At 35.6% G+C, this 19,878-nt stretch overlaps 1 long non-coding RNA gene across 4 annotated transcripts in view; it reads left to right on the forward strand.

Annotated features, from left to right (window-relative positions):
• Positions 1–19,878, forward strand: part of LOC105467616 (uncharacterized) — a 74,346-nt gene that overhangs the window by 35,609 nt on the left and 18,859 nt on the right. For 2 of the 4 annotated variants that reach the window (XR_011625344.1, XR_979033.2), the window contains one exon: positions 3,989–5,571. The exons of the other annotated variants lie outside the window; for them this stretch is intronic. This is a non-coding gene — a long non-coding RNA (uncharacterized lncRNA). Of the gene's footprint in view, positions 1–3,988; positions 5,572–19,878 lie in introns of those variants that run through there. 4 annotated transcript variants of the gene reach the window in all.

The following is a 19,878-nucleotide window of genomic DNA, read 5'->3' on the forward strand; positions in this document are numbered from 1 at the left end:
TTATAATGTTGACAATAAAATAGAAACTTACCAATTGATCTGCAATTAAGATAGAGGCATATGAAAAACAATAAAGCTTTTAACAATATAAAATTCATCTTCAAAATACCAGACAAAGCACTTTCATGAATGTGAAAGATCAATATCATAAAATGTTTTTTTTTCTAAATAAGCTTCTTTGATGAAATTCCAATCAATACAACAATAGAATTTACACATGACTTGACATTTTATGCTGAAATTTGGTATAGCTTATCAGTGAACCAAGGATAACAATGGACATTTTTAAAAAGAACAAGAAATAACCCTAGTAGACTATAATTGTGACACCTTAATAATTACGATCATCTATATTTTAGCATGTGCTGTTTCCTAAAATGATGTTTCTTTATTACTTTTCTTTCCTAGCCCAGAAATGTTTTTTCATCAACATATCTTATGACCTTCTTAAAGCTTTTGACTTTTTTACCAGCCCCACACTCCTTTAAGTGTTATTAACCTTGTTTGTGCTATGGGCCTTTTTCAAAATATGTTGAAGAGGAGAGAACTCTTCTCAAGATGAGCTGGAATGTGTAAAATATTACACATAGAAAAAAAAGTAAATCAATCTCACTGAAATAGAAAAATATTGCTTATATCACGTGTGAGTGTTAAGTGAGAGAGTAGGTGCCCATAGTCTACTATCCTCCCCAGTATTATTTCATGTATTTTTCTATCTCCAGTACAAAATTAATCTGTACAGAATTTTTTGAGACATTTAACTGATATTTTATTCATAAGTATAAAAATAAAGACTCTGAAAATTTATTTTTTATTTCAAATGAAAGCATGGGATGCTGTTTATTTTTAAAATCATTATTTTTTATAAAATTCACAAATATTTCATTAAAATACACCTCATTTTTATCATGGAAATTATATTTGTGAGTTCAAAGATAGAAAAAAGGCATAGTCTTTATAAGTCGTATGTGTCAAAAAATTAATGTAAATATCTACGTCCCCATCAAACTCAAAAACTGTGAACCCATTGAGAAGACAAGTCATTCGTTTATCTCTAAATCCTACAGCACACAACACCTGGTTCACAGTTGGTGCTAATGTTTGTTGAGTCTATGAATCAGTATATCAAAGCATGAACAAATAAATTGCCTCACAATATATCATTGTTTAAAAATCTCTTTTAAATACAGCTATTTCCAAATACCATGAGTATGTATAGTTTAAATTCAAAATTAAGTATTTTAAATAGCCTTTCATATGTGTTAGATATAATCAGATGAAGATATACTGCTTTTCTATGATACTTTGTTTAAGGACAATGATGAAACTGTGAGAAAAGCTTACACTGATTTCCTCAGAGATTTAAATTTGCCAATGATATTAAACTTACAGGAATTCTTAACTGTTAAAAGTTGTTATCATCTTGGGACATAATCATTTACAATTTTGGGAAATTGCAATTTTTTTCTTCCTTGTATTTTTTCAGATTAGAAGAAAACATTTAATTATAATTCTTGGTGTACAATCTCATTTTTAAAATACATAATGGCACAAAACTGTTTATTGTAACGGTATTTTAAAGTTTTAAAATATGCTTTCATAATTATGTCATGATAAAGGAAGTCACACAGGCTTGTAATTTTATCAGAAATATCTATTTTTATTGTAATTATTGTTATAGAGCTCAATTTTGGGGAAGATGGTACCAAAAGTACTAGAGAAAGTAATTGATTTTGTATTTTTTGCCTAAGATTGAACAGAAAAGTCATACAAAGGAAAAAGGAAATGAATGGAAAGAAGGAGAAAATCTAATTCTCCTTGTCAAGATAGTCTTCACTATGTACAAAATTACTTAATAGAAGTAACAAATCAAAAAAAGAATTCTGACTTTGGCCCCAGGCTCATAATTACTGTAAAACAAACTCTAATTCAGTTTTTCACAACAATTATCAGCTAGTAAACTCTTGGGTGTCTGGTGTCCCTTGCTGTACATGTTGGAATTATTGCACATAGAACTTACTGCACTGTACTTGGTTGATTTTACTACCACTTGAAGATGATTAAAACAAAACATGGTTAATTTTCTCTGTATCCCAAATTTCTTTCAAAATATGGTCAAAAAGTCAAAACCTAATTGGAACTTCATTTCCTTGTTTAATCCGACACAGCTTTACCGAAACTACCTTGAGACGACTTACTTAGGCCATCTCAACTCTAAAACTATGATTTACACAAGAGGTTTAAACAAATTTTTCAGACCCTTATCTCATGGTTATCCAAGAGTGGAATCCCACAGACAATTTAAAAAGAACTTCCAGCTCTCATTAATTGTGTTAAATTTTACCAAAACAAACAAAATATAAACAAACAAAGAAAAAGCCAATAATTGGTCCTGAACAGTGGTTTGATAATTCTCCTATTAAAGATGAAATGAAGGAAGAAATTCAAAGACAATGCTATAATTGGGACTAACATACTTAAAAATTCCCCTTGCCCCTCAGTAAATCTATTAAAAGAAAATTAAATGGAGTCCAAACACAACTAAAAAGCAAAAGTTAGATACTTTTTTTTTAATTCACTAAGGCAAGGACTTAGTGTTTTCTCTGAATAAATGTAGTTGCTCAGTATCTCAGGATATCTCACAGTATATTAAATGCTTTGCTTGTTACAAATTGAGAGTTGGTAAGTTTAAAACATCAAATGCTTATTCTACTTTATTTTTCCTTGTAACAACATGACTGATGGCAATTTTCACACAGAGTAATTTTACTGAAAAAGACAACACGTGCATAAATAGAATGCATAGTTTTCATTACTTTTTTTTCCCTGCAGATAAGCATAAGAGAGCAGAAAGAAAATGCATCATGTAAAAAAAGAAAAGATAATCAAGGGAAAATAGAGTTTGATGCACACTGAAGCAAAATACCAGATAGGAAAAAAAGAGGCAGTAAATTATTCAGAAATGAGAGGCAAAAAGATCATGTGATATTTACTAAAGAATAAAATGTGAATGAAAATTTAGGAAGAAATGAGAAAATTAAGACAAAAATCATATCAAAAAAGTATTGGCAACAATGTGGCAACAATAAAACGTTGCTAGTAATGTTGTGAGTGGGGTCGCTATGGTTAGTTTTAAACTTTGGCTCCATCTGTGCCTCAATTTCCTAACTTATAAAGTGTGTATAATAGAGACAATGTAAAGATAAAATGCAATAATTATTTTTAAGGACTCACAATATTATATAATTTAGAGTAGCCATTACATAAGTAAAATGCATCATTAGTCGTACTATATTTATAGAATGTTTAACACATTACAAAATGTTTTCAAAAACTTTAGCTCATTTGAACTTTAAGAAAACTTTGAATAAAGTCAAGGTGGATATCAATATCCTCATTTTGCTCATTGGGAGAATGAAGCTCAGTAAGTTACTCAGTGTGTATAAGCTCACAAAGTAACCACCTGGTAGAACTACAACTTCAAGTCAGGTATTTGACTTCATAGCTTAGTATCTTATTTTTGTCTTTATGAAATTACCAAAATTAAAACATATATCTGTGCACTGTATACTGTTTGGGGGGAAGAAAAGTACCCACTAACCATTTGCCTAAAAGAAAACCACAAAAGACATTATTACTATTTTAAAAGTTATATTTGAGACATGCTATTACTTATGCACTTAATTTATAATTATTGAGAATTTATATGTATCAGACACATGTTCTAGGTGCTTGGGATACATTACTGAATAAAAGTAATATCCACGCCTTTATAAAATTTATAACCTAGATGGAGGATACTGACAATATTAATAAACATTAGAAGAAGTAATTGATGTAATGTGATAGAAGAGGAAATGTGTTATGGTTAGACCAGGGAAGAGCAGGATCAAGAGTGTAGACTGTTAGTCTAATTGCAAATGTAATCGCTTTTAATAGATATTATAATTTATAATAACAATTTTTTTTTTCTCTCTTTTTGAGATAGAGTCTCACTCTATCACCCAGGCTGGAGTGCAGTGGCGCAATCTCGGCTCACCGAAAGCTCCGCCTCCCGGGTTCACGCCATTCTCCCGCCTCAGCCTCCAGAGCAGCTGGGATTACAGGCGCCCATCATCATGCCCAGTTAATTTCTTGTATTTTTAGTAGAGACAGGCTTCACTGTGTTAGCCAGGATGGTCTCGATGACCTCGTGATCCGCCCGCCTTGGCCTCCCAAAGTTCTGGAATTACAGGCGTGAGCCACCACGCCCAGCTATAATAACAATTTTTTAAAGAAATCTAAGTCTCAGGACACATTTAAAATATTAAGGGATTTTTCACTGTTTATTAGCATCAAATATTTTAAAATAGTTATGTAAATATTATTTCCCAATTATTTAAGGCATAAAAGTTAAAGGCTGATATAATTATGTACTAACTAAACACATATTTGTATCTTTATCTATATGTCTGTTATAATCATGACAGATAAAGGAACAACTTCCTTATTATACCAGAGCTCTTACGAATAATAACATGGACAAAGAAAATAGGCAAATAAATAGGTAAAAGACAAAGTAGGCAAAAGTAGTTCACGGTAAAGGAAATAGCCAAGATTATATTCTTAAAAATCACTCACATTCATGAAATATAAAACAGAATGAGTTATGTGAATCCATCTCACCTAAAAGATTGGCACAAATTAAGAACATTGACAATACCCAAAGAATGTAAGAGTGTAGGGAAAACAGTACCTACAATTGAAAACTGAGATGGCTTTTCTGAAAGATGAATTGGTTGTAGTTATGAAAAGTGAAAAGCACATTTTGACCAAAGGGGGTCATGTCTCAATATTAAACCAGAGAAAACCTCATATGAGTACACAGAATTTGATGTATGTGGTAGGTAGAGTTTTCACATGGCCTCCAAGATTCCTAATCCCTGGTGTTCACACATTTCTTACAGTCTTTCAATTAAACACTAATCTGGGCACTACTGTGAAGTGATTTACAGATGTAATTAAAGTTACAATTTAGATGACCTTCAAGTAGGGAAATTGCCTGGCTGGGCTTGATTTAATCACATGAGCCCTTTACAGGCAGAAAGATGGTTCTGGATGATAGCAAGAAAAGGAAGTCGAAGAGCTGTGATCTGGCTAGCCTGAAAAAAGCGAATATTCATTCTGCACACTGCCTAGAGGGACCACATGGCAAGGAACTGCTGGTGTTCTCTAGGACTGAGTGGTCCCCAGCCAACAACTAGCAGATCAATGAGGATTTTGGTGCTACGACCTGAAGGGAATGAACTCTGCTAACAATCGGTAACCCTGAAAGAAGATCCTAAGCTTCAGATGGGAACACGGCCTGGCCAACACAGTACTGATTTCAGCCTGGTGAGACCCTGAGCAGAGAATCCAATCATGCAGTAGATTCTAACCTGCAGAACTACATACTAAGGCTATTTTAAGCCACAAAGTTTGTGATAATTTGTTATGCCACAAGAGAAAACTGATGCAGTGTATAAGAATGCTTGTGTCTTATTACTTGGCAATAATAAAAATCTGAAAAAACCTGCTGATTAATGAGTGAAGGAAGTTAGGCAGTAAAAGGCGATTTCTATTTTTCACTATAAAATAATAACAACAATTAAGTTAGCTAATAAAATAATGAAAGTAATGTAAAATATCTTTTGGGTTTATTTGCCTTCTCTTCACCCATTGATGAGGGCTTGAGTCCCATCCAAGGGTTTTAGAGATGGCCAAACTCATGACACTTGACCCTGGATAAATCACTTTGACAGCAGTTTATTAGTCACATAAACTCATAGCCTGGAGGAGGAGATAACTATACACCATGCAGGGCCAAAAGGGCTTGCATTCAGAGCAGAGTGAACAGGCAGAAGTTGCAAGTGGCAAGCTTTGTAGTAAGAAGCAGTTGGGTGACTCCTGGTTCCCATGAGAGGATGTAATTGGCTTGTTTGAATATTTCTGCAGGCTGGCAGGGAAGTTAGGTTTGGGACCAGCTGGAGTAGCTCATCTAGGTAATAGGAGAACTAGCCAGGTGTGGGCGAGAAGTCTTTTCTATTGTGTGGATGGCATGTTTTTTGAGAGCAGGGGAGCTGGTCAGTTGTTCTTTGGGGCATTGTGAGGCTCAGAGTTATCAAGGAAGCTCTTAATATTACATCTTAAATGTCAGGCCTTCTATTGTACTTCCCAAATTTCTTTCCTACATGAAATACCAGTGCTAAAAGCCTTTTGTGTCTCTGACCTTCTTGGACAAGTACATATATATATTTTAAAGATAGACATTTATGTTAGAGTATTTTTTCTTTCCTTTTTTTTTTCTTTTTTGGCCAAGTAATGACATTAAGCCAAACTACAATGTGCTTATCATCATGATTTTGTTGAATATATTTGACATTTCCCCCAAAGTTGGAAGGACAAAAAACTCATTATATTTTCCTTAAGTATCTCATTTCACTGAAAATCATTGAAAGTTCACGTCAGTGTTTTTTTTGTTTGTTTGTTTATTTATTTTATTTATTTATTTATTTTTTGAGACGGAGTCTAGCTTTGTCGCCCAGGCTAGAGTGCAGTGGCGCAATCTTGGCTCACTGCAAGCTCTGCCTTCCGGGTTCACACCATTCTCCTGCCTCAGCCTCCCAAGTAGCTGGGACTACAGGCACCCGCCACCACACCTGGCTAATTTTTTTTTCTTTTTGTATTTTTAGTAGGGACGGGGTTTCACCGTGTTAGCCAGGATGGCTTTCATCTCCTGACCTCATGATTCGCCCGCCTCGGCCTCCCAAAGTGCTGAGATTACAGGCGTGAGCCGCCTATTAACCTTTAGTATAAATAATAACTCATAATAAACAGTTATTTCATAAATTCAAGAATGTAAAGTTTTGCTTCTCATGGTTGCCACTTGTGTCAATGTTTCCATTTTGTTTCTCCTGAGTCAATTTTCTTAGTATTAGGATAGGTGACTTGTCCAGCCATGTTAGGACTTTTTTTAAGGCAGCTAGTTTTCGTTTAAAGATGTAAAATTCAACGTACGATGCAAACTGTATTGATTTCTTAGGTATGTAACACGACTTTTTTTAAGGCAGCTAGTTTTTGTTTAAAGATGTAAAATTCAAAGTACGATGCAAACTGTATTGATTTCTTAGGTATGTAACAGGAGCCTATTTGCTACATATTTTAGTGAAATTTGCCATTTTCTACAATATCATCACTTCTGGGATAAAGTTTAAGTTTCTCTTTTATCCTGAGAGAATCTGCTTTGCATATGGGCCTATAGCTATCCTTTTTCCTGTGACGATATGCAACAATCTTATAACAACAGAAACATTTATTCATCACATTCTACTTGGAGGACATTCTTCCATGTACTGCAGATATTTTTAACTCACTTTATACTTGCAAACAGGTAAATATGTGTATATGCAAATGTGTATATAGACATGCAAATGTTGCTTTTTGCTACCATAAGATATTCACATGTATAGAACTAGAAAAAATATCAACCACTCATCCATCCATTCATGAAAACATTTTATTCACCAGTATTTTCAAAGCAGAATGCTGAGTGTTGGCAATCACCCAATAAATTGATTCACAGTGTCCCTCTCTTCATGATTATTATAGTCTGGTAAGAGCAACAAAATTAGTATACTTAGCTACAATGTGATGCACATAATTTTAAGTCAAGAACAGGGTTCTATGGGATCCTGTCAGAAGGCTGTCTGTCCTGATCTTTGGTTCACAGGCAAGCTTATCACTGTAATCAAAGAATACAATTATCCAGGTGGAATTTGAATGCAGAAGTACCTGGTACATAAATTAAGTCTCCTCATCTTAAATAAGTTATACATTGCCAGCAACAGGGATTGTACTGGAATATGGGGATAGGGAAACGCTGGGGCTTCTATTTTAGCTGGCAGATTTAGCTCTCCTTTCCCCAAGCCCTAGAGCTTTGAGGTTGTACAAAAGGAAACACTGTAAAAAAAATGGTTTCTGTGGTCCCTTGTGTGCAAAATGGGGAGAAAAACGTGAAAAGTGTCTTGAATAATTTAAGATAAAAAATACTTCCAAACTTAGTTATTTTGGGAGCCTGAGGTAGGATATCATTTTATTTTTCTTCCCTTGGCAGTGAAAATAGGAAGAAAAAGAGTCTCAGATCCGCTCTCAATATTATCTGAGGATTTTGTAATATCAATCTCTCACATAAGGATGTCTTGACACTTTCTTCTATCTGTCAAACACGATGTGAATGCTCAATCCCTTCCAAAACTCTTTTTCTAAATCTAAAAACCATTGTTTACTGACCCTGACATTTTGATCATTGTAAGCACTAAGCTATCTGACATTAAGAAGTATTTGTGAAGATTTCTTTTATTTTAGTAATGCATTCATTTATTTATTGAAATTAGTCTTTTGTAGAAATACTGGACATAGCATTGTAGTAGCTATTATAAATTTACCAGATTAATTTTCACTATTGCTTATTACAATATTTTGATTATTTAATATTTAATACTGATATTAAATTAAAATATTTTAATAATTAGTTCCTAATTATAAAAGAATGTGGAAAATGCAATAGATACTCGAAACTTGAATGAAAATAAACTTGGAACTGTAGGTTTGCTTATTTGAGTCTCTATTTCCACAGGTTAGTGATCCTTAACGAATGTCAGCTGCTGTAAAACCAGAATAACATTAACCACAACTGGAATCAGAACTATATGACAGAATCTATGTAGTTTATTGTTTTAATGCTTGGCACAAGATGAAGACCCATGGAACTGTCATTGTGGTGTTGCTGATGGCGTGACTGTCATTACTTTACAGTTCCGTGTACTTGAGCCTTTGTCTTTTTTAGTGATGAGTCAGAAAAATGCAAGAGTCATATTTGTGTTTTAAGATCACTATCATATTGGCAGTAGTTTGGAGACTGCAATGAAAGTGTGAAAGCCAGAATAGACAGGAAAATGTTGAAATATTCCAGGTACACAATGAAAACCAAATTGATTTTCAACAATTGCATGAGAAAGAGAGAACTGTTGAACAATTTAAATAGTATGTAACAGGTGGAATAAACCAAGTTTTTGATTAAATATGTTTATGTGGAGGAATAGAAAAGGTCAGGAGAGAAGGTGAATGAATATGTGCAGTCTGCTTTAAAGGACCTTGTGGATAATGGGATCATTCACCCATCAAGAAAATGCTAGAAGAGTAGCCATATTGGGAGTCAAGGTACATAGCTTCATTTGGAATGTGTAAAATGTGTGTCCATATGCTACAGATGAGGAAAATTTCCAAATTTGGAAAACTAAAATTGAAATCTTCCCAGGAATTGCAATTCCATAATGTTTTACAATAATGTAAGTTCACTAATATAGTTGATGACAATATATAATTTGTGTAAGATGAATAAAATATGACTATAAGATAATTATGCTGATTATTACTACCTTTAAAATTATTTGCCTAATTTTGCACTGAATTTTATTTTCTGTATGTGTATTTAGTACAATGTTGGAGCTAATGCTACATACTACTGGCACACTAGGAATATATTTAACTCTGAACATGTACATAGATATAATTGCCGTTGCAGTCTGGTGGCTTTGATACAAAAGAAATAATACTCTCCTTGGAGCACAAAGATTTCATTTAAACCTCTGCATTTCATTTGCTCTGAAACACTGGGTTAATCATTTAAATCGTCTAAGACTGAATGTTCCTTTTTAAAAATGAAAACGATAATGTGTATTTGGCAGATGATATTTTCCAAAATAGCTGCAACAACATTTCCCATCTCACCTGCTCTTCCAGAGCTTTGTCACTCTCATTTCAAAAGGGACTCTGCCTTCTCGTCCCTTGAAACTGAACAGGCTTTGAGACTGCCTGGACAAAGCTAGTACAAGCAGAGAAAGTACATGTGATTTCTGAAGCTAGGTCAGCAGAGCTAACAGAGCATCCACACAGATCTCTCAGTTGGGATTCTTGCTCTCATAATTCAGCATCCATTCTATGAGGAAGCCAAACAGCTATGTGAAAAGCTTGTACAGTGGCCGGGTGCGGTCGCTCACCCCTGTAATCCCAGCACTTTGGGAGGCCGAGGCAGGCGGATCACAAGGTCAGGAGATTGAGACCATCCTGGCTAACACGCTGAAACCCCGTCTCTACTGAAAAAAAAAAAAATACAAAAAACTAGCCGGGCGTGGTGCTGGGCACCTGTAGTCCCAGCTACTCGGGAGGCTGAGGCAGGAGAATGGCGTGAACCTGGGAGGCGGAGCTTTCAGTGAGCCGAGATGGTGCCACCGCACTCCAGCCTGGGGACACGCACTCCAGCCTGGGGACGGAGCAAGACTCCGTCTCAAAAAAAAAAAAAAAAAAGAGAGAGAGAGAGAGAAAAAGGAAGGAACAAAGAAGGTGAATGAATATGTGCAGTCTGCTTTAAAGGACCTGGTGGATGATGGGATCATTCACCCATCAAGAAAATGCTAGAAGAGTAGCCATATTGGGAGTCAGGAAGGGAGGGAGGGAGGAAGGAAAAGCTTGTACATGTGTTCTAGCTGAAGGCTTCAGCTAAAGTCTCAGCTATCATGCAGCATGAACTGCCTGTCACTGAGTGAGTGATCCTTTACAAGATTCCAACCCCTAAAGTCTTCCTGGTCACTCCAGGTGATGGCTCATAAAACTGAGCCGAGCTGTGTCCTCTGTGGGCCCTTCTCAGATTGTAGATTTGTGAGCAGAACAAACAGTTGTTTTTTTCTTTAAGCAACTAAGGCTTGGAGAGGGTAGTTACATAATAGATCATTGGAACGCTCACCATATTTTCCAGAAATATTTAAATTAAATATTTTATGAAAAAAGTTTTAGAGCTTTGAAGTCCTTTACAAATGAAGGGGATGAGTATGATCATTCTAAACATCTTCACTTTAAACACTGTCTCGGTCAATGTTTTTATTGGTCACAGTGTCTTGTAAAATACTAAAACATGGACTTCATTTCTAAGTTAATCTGTACCTTAAATAAAGTTTACATCTTGATAGTAACAATTGATGGGTAGAATATGTTTCCCCAACCATCTTTTATCACTCTGTAAACATCAAATAACAAATGATTGTTGATTACAGGTTTGCTTAATATATTCTAGTAAGATACACCTAGAAGCCAGTATACTAGCTGTCCTCCTTCTTGATACCAAATTCCTTGGAATTTTAGGAAAATGTATTTTATCAGATTTTGATTCTTCCTCTTTGACTCCTCTTTTTACTCTCTCTCTCTTTCTTTTTTTCTTTTCCACACACACATACACACACAACACACACATGGACATGCCTTATCTTTTACTCTTCTCATCTTGCTTTGGGGAAAAAAGAAAAACAGCATGAGCCTTTAGATACATTTGCCGAGGGAAAAGGTGGCGGAGGCAGGGAGGAGAGGGGGTACGAATTGGGTTTTACCTAGCTCCCCCTACCCCGAGATGGGGTCTCCCTCTATTGTCCAGGCTGGAGTGCAGTGGCACCATCTCGGCTGGCTCACTACAACCTCCGCCTCCCAGGTTCAAGCGATTCTCCTTCCTCAGCCTACGGAGTAGCTGTGATTACAGGCATGCACCACCACGCCCGGCTAATTTTTGTATTTTTTTAGTAGACACAGGGTTTCATCATTTTGACCAGGCTGGTCTGAAACTCCTGATCTCGTGATCCGCCCTCCTCGGCCTCCCAAAGTGCTGGGATTACAGGCGTGAGCCACCTTGCCCAGCCTTTTTTTTTTTTTTTTTTTTTTTTAGTTTAAGTTTTGGGGTACATGTGCTGAAGGTGCAGGTTTGTTACATAACCCATTTTGTTGTTGTTGTTGTTGTTGTTGTTGTTTGTTTTTTACCACAAATGGGGAGGTAGGAACAGCAAAGAAACACTAGTCTCTTAGTGAGCCGCCAGCTCTTGGTTCACCGATCAATCACACCCAAACTCATTCACTACCTTAAAAAAAACTGTGGCAGTGTTCGTTTACGTAAGACTTGGAGCAAAGCCACCGCCACAATCTGCTGCAGCCTCCTGTGGCTTCACAGCCACCGGGTTCTCCACTTTCCGCAAGAGGCTCCCACGCCTCCTCCACCCACGGTGGAGCCCGCAGTCCCTCGTGACTTTGAGTCCCTGGGGAAGGCTATGAGGAGAGGCCAAAGGCGCCCTGGCTGAAAGGGAGGCTGGGGACAGCGGGGAGTGCCCGGGCTTCAGTTGACCCCATTATTCCACAGAAAAATGGAACATTTCGCCCTCTATTCCAATCTAAATCTAGCACTAGTCTAAGTCTATCCCGACTGTTTCTCATTTAATTTTATTTATTTTTAGACTTTTAGGTTTAGGCTTGTTTACATTCTCACTTTAAATGATATACACATCTAGTTTTTCTTATTTGGCAATGAATGTCATGCATTGTTGCATTAATGTAAGGTAAGCTAACTGAGGCATAAATAATTAAAATCTCAGTGACTTAAAATAATACTTATCATTATTATTATTATTTGAGACGGAGTCTCACTCTGCTGCCCAGGCTGGAGTGCAATGGCGTGACCTTGGCTCACTGCAACTTCCGCCTCCCAGGTTCAAGCTATTCTTCTGCCTCAGCCTCCTGAGTAGCTGCGATTACAGGTGCCCGCCACCACACCTGGCTAATTTTTGTATTTTTAGTAGAGATGGGGTTTCACCATGTTGGCTAGGCTGATCTCGACCTGACCTCAGGTGGTCCACCTGCCTTCGGCCGCCCAAAGTGCTGGGATTACAGGTGTGAGCCACTGCGCCTGGACCTTACCTTTTTTTTAACTCATAAATTCGATATCATTCAAGAGGTGGTTGGCAATCCAAGTTATTTCCATCTCGTGGCTCTACCACCTTTATGCCATGACAAACCACCTTAGAAAGGGAAAGACCATCGAGGATCCTGTTGGAAGTGCGTTTTGGAAACACTGAATATCTTTTCTGTTTAAATACCATTGAAGCCAATTTGATTGATGTAGTCTACTTCTATGTCCAAAAGAAATAAAGCAGGTTTGAGGATCATCTAACAGTTACTCCCATCTAGCAATTCTTCCATGAACACTAAAACTGTGTCTCTTCATCTCTGAATTTTTCAGAGCTCAATAAATAATTGCTGAATAAACCTCACTTCCAGCTTTAGCACCTTAAATAGTATCTCCTTCCTCTAGCACAACCCTTTTCAAGTGAATCCTGTTCTGTTAGTAATACATATTAATCAATGACCTTTCTCTTAGACATCTTTTATCTCAGATTTCCATTTACGTTGTTTCTTCTCCTCCAGACATACTTCCTTCTGCGGATATTCTAGCTATTGTTAGAGGCAAGAAGATAATTTCTTCTCATGAACAGTAAAACCATGTCTCTTCATCTTTGATTTCCCAAGCGTTTAATAAACATTTGTTTAATTAATATTATTTCAGCATTATCCATGTCATGGAAGATTTTGTAAAGTTGCAGTTCCCTTTGAAAAGGTTTTTGTTGACCTGGCACGGTGGCTCACATGGGTAATCCCAATGCTTTGGGAGGCCGAGGCAGGTGAACGGCTTGAGCCCAGGAGTGCAAGACAAGCCTGACCAACATAACAAAAGCCAGTCTCTACTAATAATGCAAAAATTAGCCGGGCGTGGTGGCACACTCCAGTAAATCCCAGTTACTCTGGAGGTTGACGCATGAGAAGCACTTGAACTTGGGAGGTGGAGGTTACAGTGAGCTGAGATCATGCCACAGAGTGAGATGGGAAAATTTTTTGTTCTGTTGGAAGGGTAATATGGTAACAGACTTCAAATTCTTGTCTGAGTATTATTCCATCTGATCATCTTGATGTTGTAGAGACACAGAATGCTAAGAAAATGTATATAAGAAAGATTTCTAACATATTGCATAGCAGAGCTTGGTGACAACTTAGGGTCACAAGGATATGTCAGGAGATGAGCTATCAGCATATGGTCAAGAATAATTATGGTGGATGTTGGGAAAATAAGAGAGATTCTACCAACTGTAAATGCATTTAACCCTAGTCATTCTCTGTACTGAATATAACACATATAATTATTAAATATTAAAATTGTCTTCAATCTATATGTTTGCAGATTTATATTTCTGTTTTATTCTGTTTCCTTTTTAATAATTTTAATGTCAGAGCATAATATTGGAATAAATATAAATATAGCTTTTCCACATTATGATTTCCTGTACACTATAGGCTATATTTTCTTATTTTAGTTTGAAAAGACTTGGCATCAGATTTTTTGTTAAATTAAGAAGAGTAATCATATTATTTAAAATTATTTTTGCTCTCTAATCATTCTGAAAAGTACCATCTGGTTTCAACATTTTCTCAATGTATAATCACTGAAATAAAAACACCTGCATTTATGACATCTTTACTTTGTTTCTCCTGGATCATCAAAACTAGGAATGACATTTGATCATCTGCTTGCTTTGTTCTAACTTTGTAATTTTCACTCAAAGATTTCCTGTTGGCATATTAGCATCTGTTTATTTTAAAGCATGTAATTATGACAAATAAACAAAAACAACTTAAGCTATATATTGAATTCATTCCAAAATAGTTTGAAGAATGAGGCGAAGTTAGTATGCCCAATGTTTTCTTGGGGGAAAAAAAAGAAATTAAGAAACCCAACAAGCAGAGAAAACTGCTCAATGATTATGAAATAAGCACATTTTCATGCTGTACATACCAGCAGACAGCCAGAGGGTTGAGACAAATGGGGTATTGAGGAGTTCTCTTACTGGTTCAACAGGTGCTTACCCATTTCATGTATATTTAATGAAACAGAAGCCATTTGCTAATTCCTATTAATGGTCTATCCTTAGGCACCAGTTCCATCATTTGGTACATTTCTTATCACCAAGCTCTTTGCTAAACTAAACCACAGTTTAAATAGAACTCGTCTTATTCTCTCATTCTAAAACTACATGAAATTTTAGAGGTCCTGGAATATTTCCAACCTCTCTGTATGTATGCCGTATTTCCAACTTTCCTACTATAAGACATCTTAAATTGAATGGAGTTTTTGTCACTTTATGTTTACTATTACACAAGCAAATATTGTCTCAGATTTTCCACACTGTATTCCTATAACCCGACTACAACCTATTCCATATTCTAGTTTTATTTAAACAGGAAAGTTGACATTTAAAAACAAATCTTCCCTCATTGCCATATCTCAGGTATATTTCAGCTATTCTTTTCTTTTAACTTTCTTTGATGTATATTTTTAGGTTGATCTTAAGAATAAAGAATGGTTGCTCAGTTAAAATTACAAAATAGATGTTAAACTCTTGACCCTATTCCCCCTAATATTTCTGTAGTACTTTCATATTGCACACATCAATTCTAGTCCTTCTAATGAAGGACTTCCTCTAGAGATACTTTCAGTTTGATTTTAATTATATATAAGAAATTCATGATGGTCTAAATTAGAGGTAGAAGAATACTTTCTTATAATTAAAACAGTCATGAAAACTGTATTAGGTGTTTTTTCCCAGAACTTTAATGTTGAAATGATTAATGGAATAATGTTAGAAAGCCTACTTATAAATCTGAGCTTCAACCAATTTGTCCATATGTCTTAATTGGCTCAAAAATAATAAAAAAAAATCTTCATAATGTAGAATTAAAAACGCATTCTTTTATTCACTCAAGTATCCAGTGATATAGACAAGAATTACTAATTAAATGCATAGTGCTACACATTGGTGATACCTTAATGAGTAACAGAAACACAGATTCTGTCCTCATGAATCCAAAAGTCACCAAAAAAAGGTAATTATAAATGTTCCAACTTGGAAAGTTGTGATAAAATTATGCATTTTCAACTCGAGATGACCAGAGAATGTTTTTAGAGTATGTTGACATTTAAGCTGAGGGTAATGAATGTCTGACACTAATAGCCAAGGTTTATTGAGCATTTACTATGAGTTAGGCTCAGCTCTAGGTGCTTTTCCTGTATTAATGATCTTCTTTATATAACTCTCTGAGGTAGATACTGTAATAGTACCTATTGTATAGATGAGGAAACTAGAAGACAGTTAGGTATTAGGAGTTAGTTGTCAGAGTAATGCACTGTATTCCAAAACAACCCCTTGTCCATGGCACAAACACACACACACACACACACCCACACACACAGCATGACATTTTCAAGGAACTAAAATCATGGTAGGCATTCATGATTGTGCAAGAGACACAAATTGCAAAAGACACACCTTAAAGAAACTGATAGTCCACATTAATATATCTTTTTCTTTTTTCTCTTCTTTTTTTTTATTATGTTGGCAACAAAAAGTTAATGGAGGCTTCTAAGTAAGAGTGAACTGATGATATTAGTATTTTATAAGCATGTTTTTTTTTCATTTGTACTCCAAGAAGAATGAATTAAATGGAAGAAAACAAGCACGATAAATCTGACTTTGACTTTTTAAGCATCAAAGACAAAAAAAATTCCTATACATAGTTAAAAGTTACTTTTATTTTCTCAGGTCTTAAATAGACTTTTTTTTTTTTTTTAACATTCCTCACCAGAGCACAAGCTGAATCCTTGGTTACTTGGTAAAACTTCCATAGCCAACTTTATAACCATTATTTTCTTTTCTTTTGAGATGGAGTCTTGCTCTGTCACCCAGGCTGGAGTGCAGTGGCACAATCTCGACTCACCACAACCTCCACCTCCCGGGTTAAAGCTATTCTCCTGCCTCACCCTCCCGAGTAGCTGAGATTACAGGCGCACACCACCATACCAGCTAATTTTTTGTATTTTTAGTAGAGATTGGGTTTCACCATGTTGGCCAGGCTGGTCTTGAACTCCTGACCTCAGGTGATCCACCCACCTTTGCCTCCCAAAGTGCTGGGATTACAGGCATGAGCTACCGTGCTTGCCTCATTATTTTCTTATTCCTCTTTTTTTAGCACGTTCCACTGTTTAATGGTGTTTATGCCAAAGATGAACATTTAAAAAAAAAAAAAAGAAAAAAAAAAAAAAACCTCTGCTTTAAATCAGTTAATTTATTATTTCCAAGAAACTGTGCTACATAGTAAAATGAGAAAAAATATCAAGGTTGAATAAATGAAGGTTCATAGGTAAAAATCTGGTAGTTTTATTTTGGTTATCAATTTCTTTAAGTAACTTGGTATTGTACTTGTTCTTCAATATATCTCAAAAACCATTTATTTCATGTCGTTTCCTCAGTTATGATATACAGAATGAACTGCTTCCTCTTTTCACTCATAGCACATTAATAGCCACAATTATATATGGTAAATTATTCTTTATTTGTCCATTTATTAATCCAATTTTTATTTACCATTTTCAAACTTGTTCCAAAACAGGATTTTAATATAATCCACAGAGCATGATATAACAGAAGATAAAAATAGAATATGGAGAAAAATTTCTAAAATAAAAAAATAAAAAATCATAGTGTTAAAGGTAGCTATAACCAAAGTAGGTAAATGTACAAAATGTGTGCTCCAAAGTAACATTAATTTATTAACTCCTAGTTAATTTTTTATTTGTTTCTTCCATTAGATTTGAATATTATTGAAGATGGAAATTGTCTTTCATACATCTTTATGTCTGGTTCCTAAGAGGTCTCAATAAATGTTTGTTAAATACATGTACACATGAATGAAAAAAATGTGTGATGCTTTCCTAGTCCAAAACACTTTAACTGAAATGGTGAGCTACCAAAATTAGGTATTGCGCAATTAGATTAGAATAAAGATATTTAACAACTCTGTCTATAACTCAAAGCTTTGAAATGGGAAATATAAAAGCAGCCATGTAACATCTAAATGAATATTATCCATCAGATTTGACATTTATTAAGCAATACCAGCACACTGGGCACTGTCGTAAACACAAACTCTTTTTCCCAGTGAACTTAGATTTATTTGTGCCAGTTTTTTTCCTGATAAAGACTGATGCAATTTCATGGCAGATGGTAAAAATACAGAAAGATGACTTTAGTTTTTGACTTTTATAGGCACTATCTTAAATCAATTCCTTTTGCTGGGAATTCCTCCTATTACCTGGACTAAACATTCCGATTACATTTTCACCCTTATCCACAGTGAAGAGATTTCTTTGATTAGGAATCACAAGTCTGTACCGATACTGTTGGTGTTGCTTTGGCATTGTTGTTATTAAGACCATTCTTTCTTGTGCTTTTGAAGTTGCATAAAGCAATAGCTCAAAAAAATTTTTAACACTACGACCACAGTTCACTTTCATAACACTCTGATAAGCTCATATGAAACTGCCAACACTCTAAAGATTATATGAAAGTAAAGCAAATCTTGGCAAAAACTTTCTTTTTGGACAGGATATTCAGAAAGAAATGACAAGATTGGAACAATAAAGTCAATGGTTTAAATATTTCAGTAACATTAAAGAAATTTTATATGAAAATATGTATATGATTTCTACCCTGATAATGTTAACACTGCATGTATATATTGCTATCGACAAACTTTTAATAAACTTTGTTGTATCAGAAAAATTACTATTATAGAATTTTCTAATTTGTAACATGTTACTTTTTTTAAAAATATAGGTACTTTTTTTTTTTGAGAAGAATTCTCACTCTGTCACCCAGGCTGGAGTGCAATGGCATGATCTTGGCTCATTACAACCTCCACTTCCTAGATTCAAGCGATTCTCCCACCTCAGTCTCCCAAGTAGCTGGGACTACAGGTGCACATCACCATTCCTGTCTAATATTTTTTTGTATTTTTAGTAGAAATGGGGTTTCACCATGTTGGCCAGGCTGGTCTCAAACTCCTGACCTCAAATGATCTGCCTACCTCGGCCTCCCAAAGTGCTGGGATTACAGGAGTGACTCACGGTGCCCAGCCTAAAAATACATGTAAATATTTCTGAGATTTTTGTTAAAATTCTGATTTTAAAATTTTACAATGATTTTTAATTATTAAGGCTTTTGGCTCAAGTCTATGAATCAACTCTGGCTTGCTTAGGAAAAAATACACAAGGAAAATTATTGGAGGAATCCTGATCTATATCATGGGAAAGAAGGTCAAGAGTTGTTTGTAGAAACAGGACCAAAATTATGTGAGAGACCCGAGGAGTGTTCCTGTTTCTAGCTCCATTCTTTCCCGTTCCAAGAAAGTAATGTTAACTCTAATTACCTAGAGGTCTTAATTTGTTTCTCTTCCTGGATCCATATGGTATAATATGATCGCCAGAAACTCTAAAAGTATTTATTGTAATTACTATTAAAAAAAAAAAAAAAAAAAAAAAAAAAAGGCCGGGCATGGTGGCTCACGCCTGTAATCCCAGCTACTCGGGAGGCTGAGGCAGGAGAATGGCGTGAACTCGGGAGGCAGAGCTTGCAGTCAGCCGAGATCGCACCCCTCACTCCAGCCTGGGGGACAGAGCGAGACTCCATCGCAAAAAAAAAAAGCCGGACACTGAAATGGTAAGGACAGATTTTAATTTACCTTTGCAATAGGGAAAGAATCCAGTGTGAACTGAACTCATTTTCCATGTATTCAGAGGATATTGGGCCTTTTAAGGAGAAAATGAGGGAGCAGGGAGGTGGAGTAAGCAGAAGCTCTACAAAAGGAGGGAGGTGAAAAACTACACAACGTAGGAAGATGAGGACGGGCCCATGTGAAACCTAAATGGGTGTGTTAATGGCGGTGATAAATGTTAGGTTCTTCCCTCTCAAAATAACTGGGAAATAGGGGCCCTATCTTTCGGTATTGGCAAACAGTAAGTTTTTTCAGCAGTCTTGAGTTTTCTCAGTCAGTCACATTAAGGGGAAGACTAGGGTCATCCTAATGTTGCATATTTGAACTGTGAGA

This window comes from Macaca nemestrina, chromosome 7 (genome assembly GCF_043159975.1).
Source record: "Macaca nemestrina isolate mMacNem1 chromosome 7, mMacNem.hap1, whole genome shotgun sequence".
Classification (NCBI taxonomy): domain Eukaryota; kingdom Metazoa; phylum Chordata; class Mammalia; order Primates; family Cercopithecidae; genus Macaca; species Macaca nemestrina.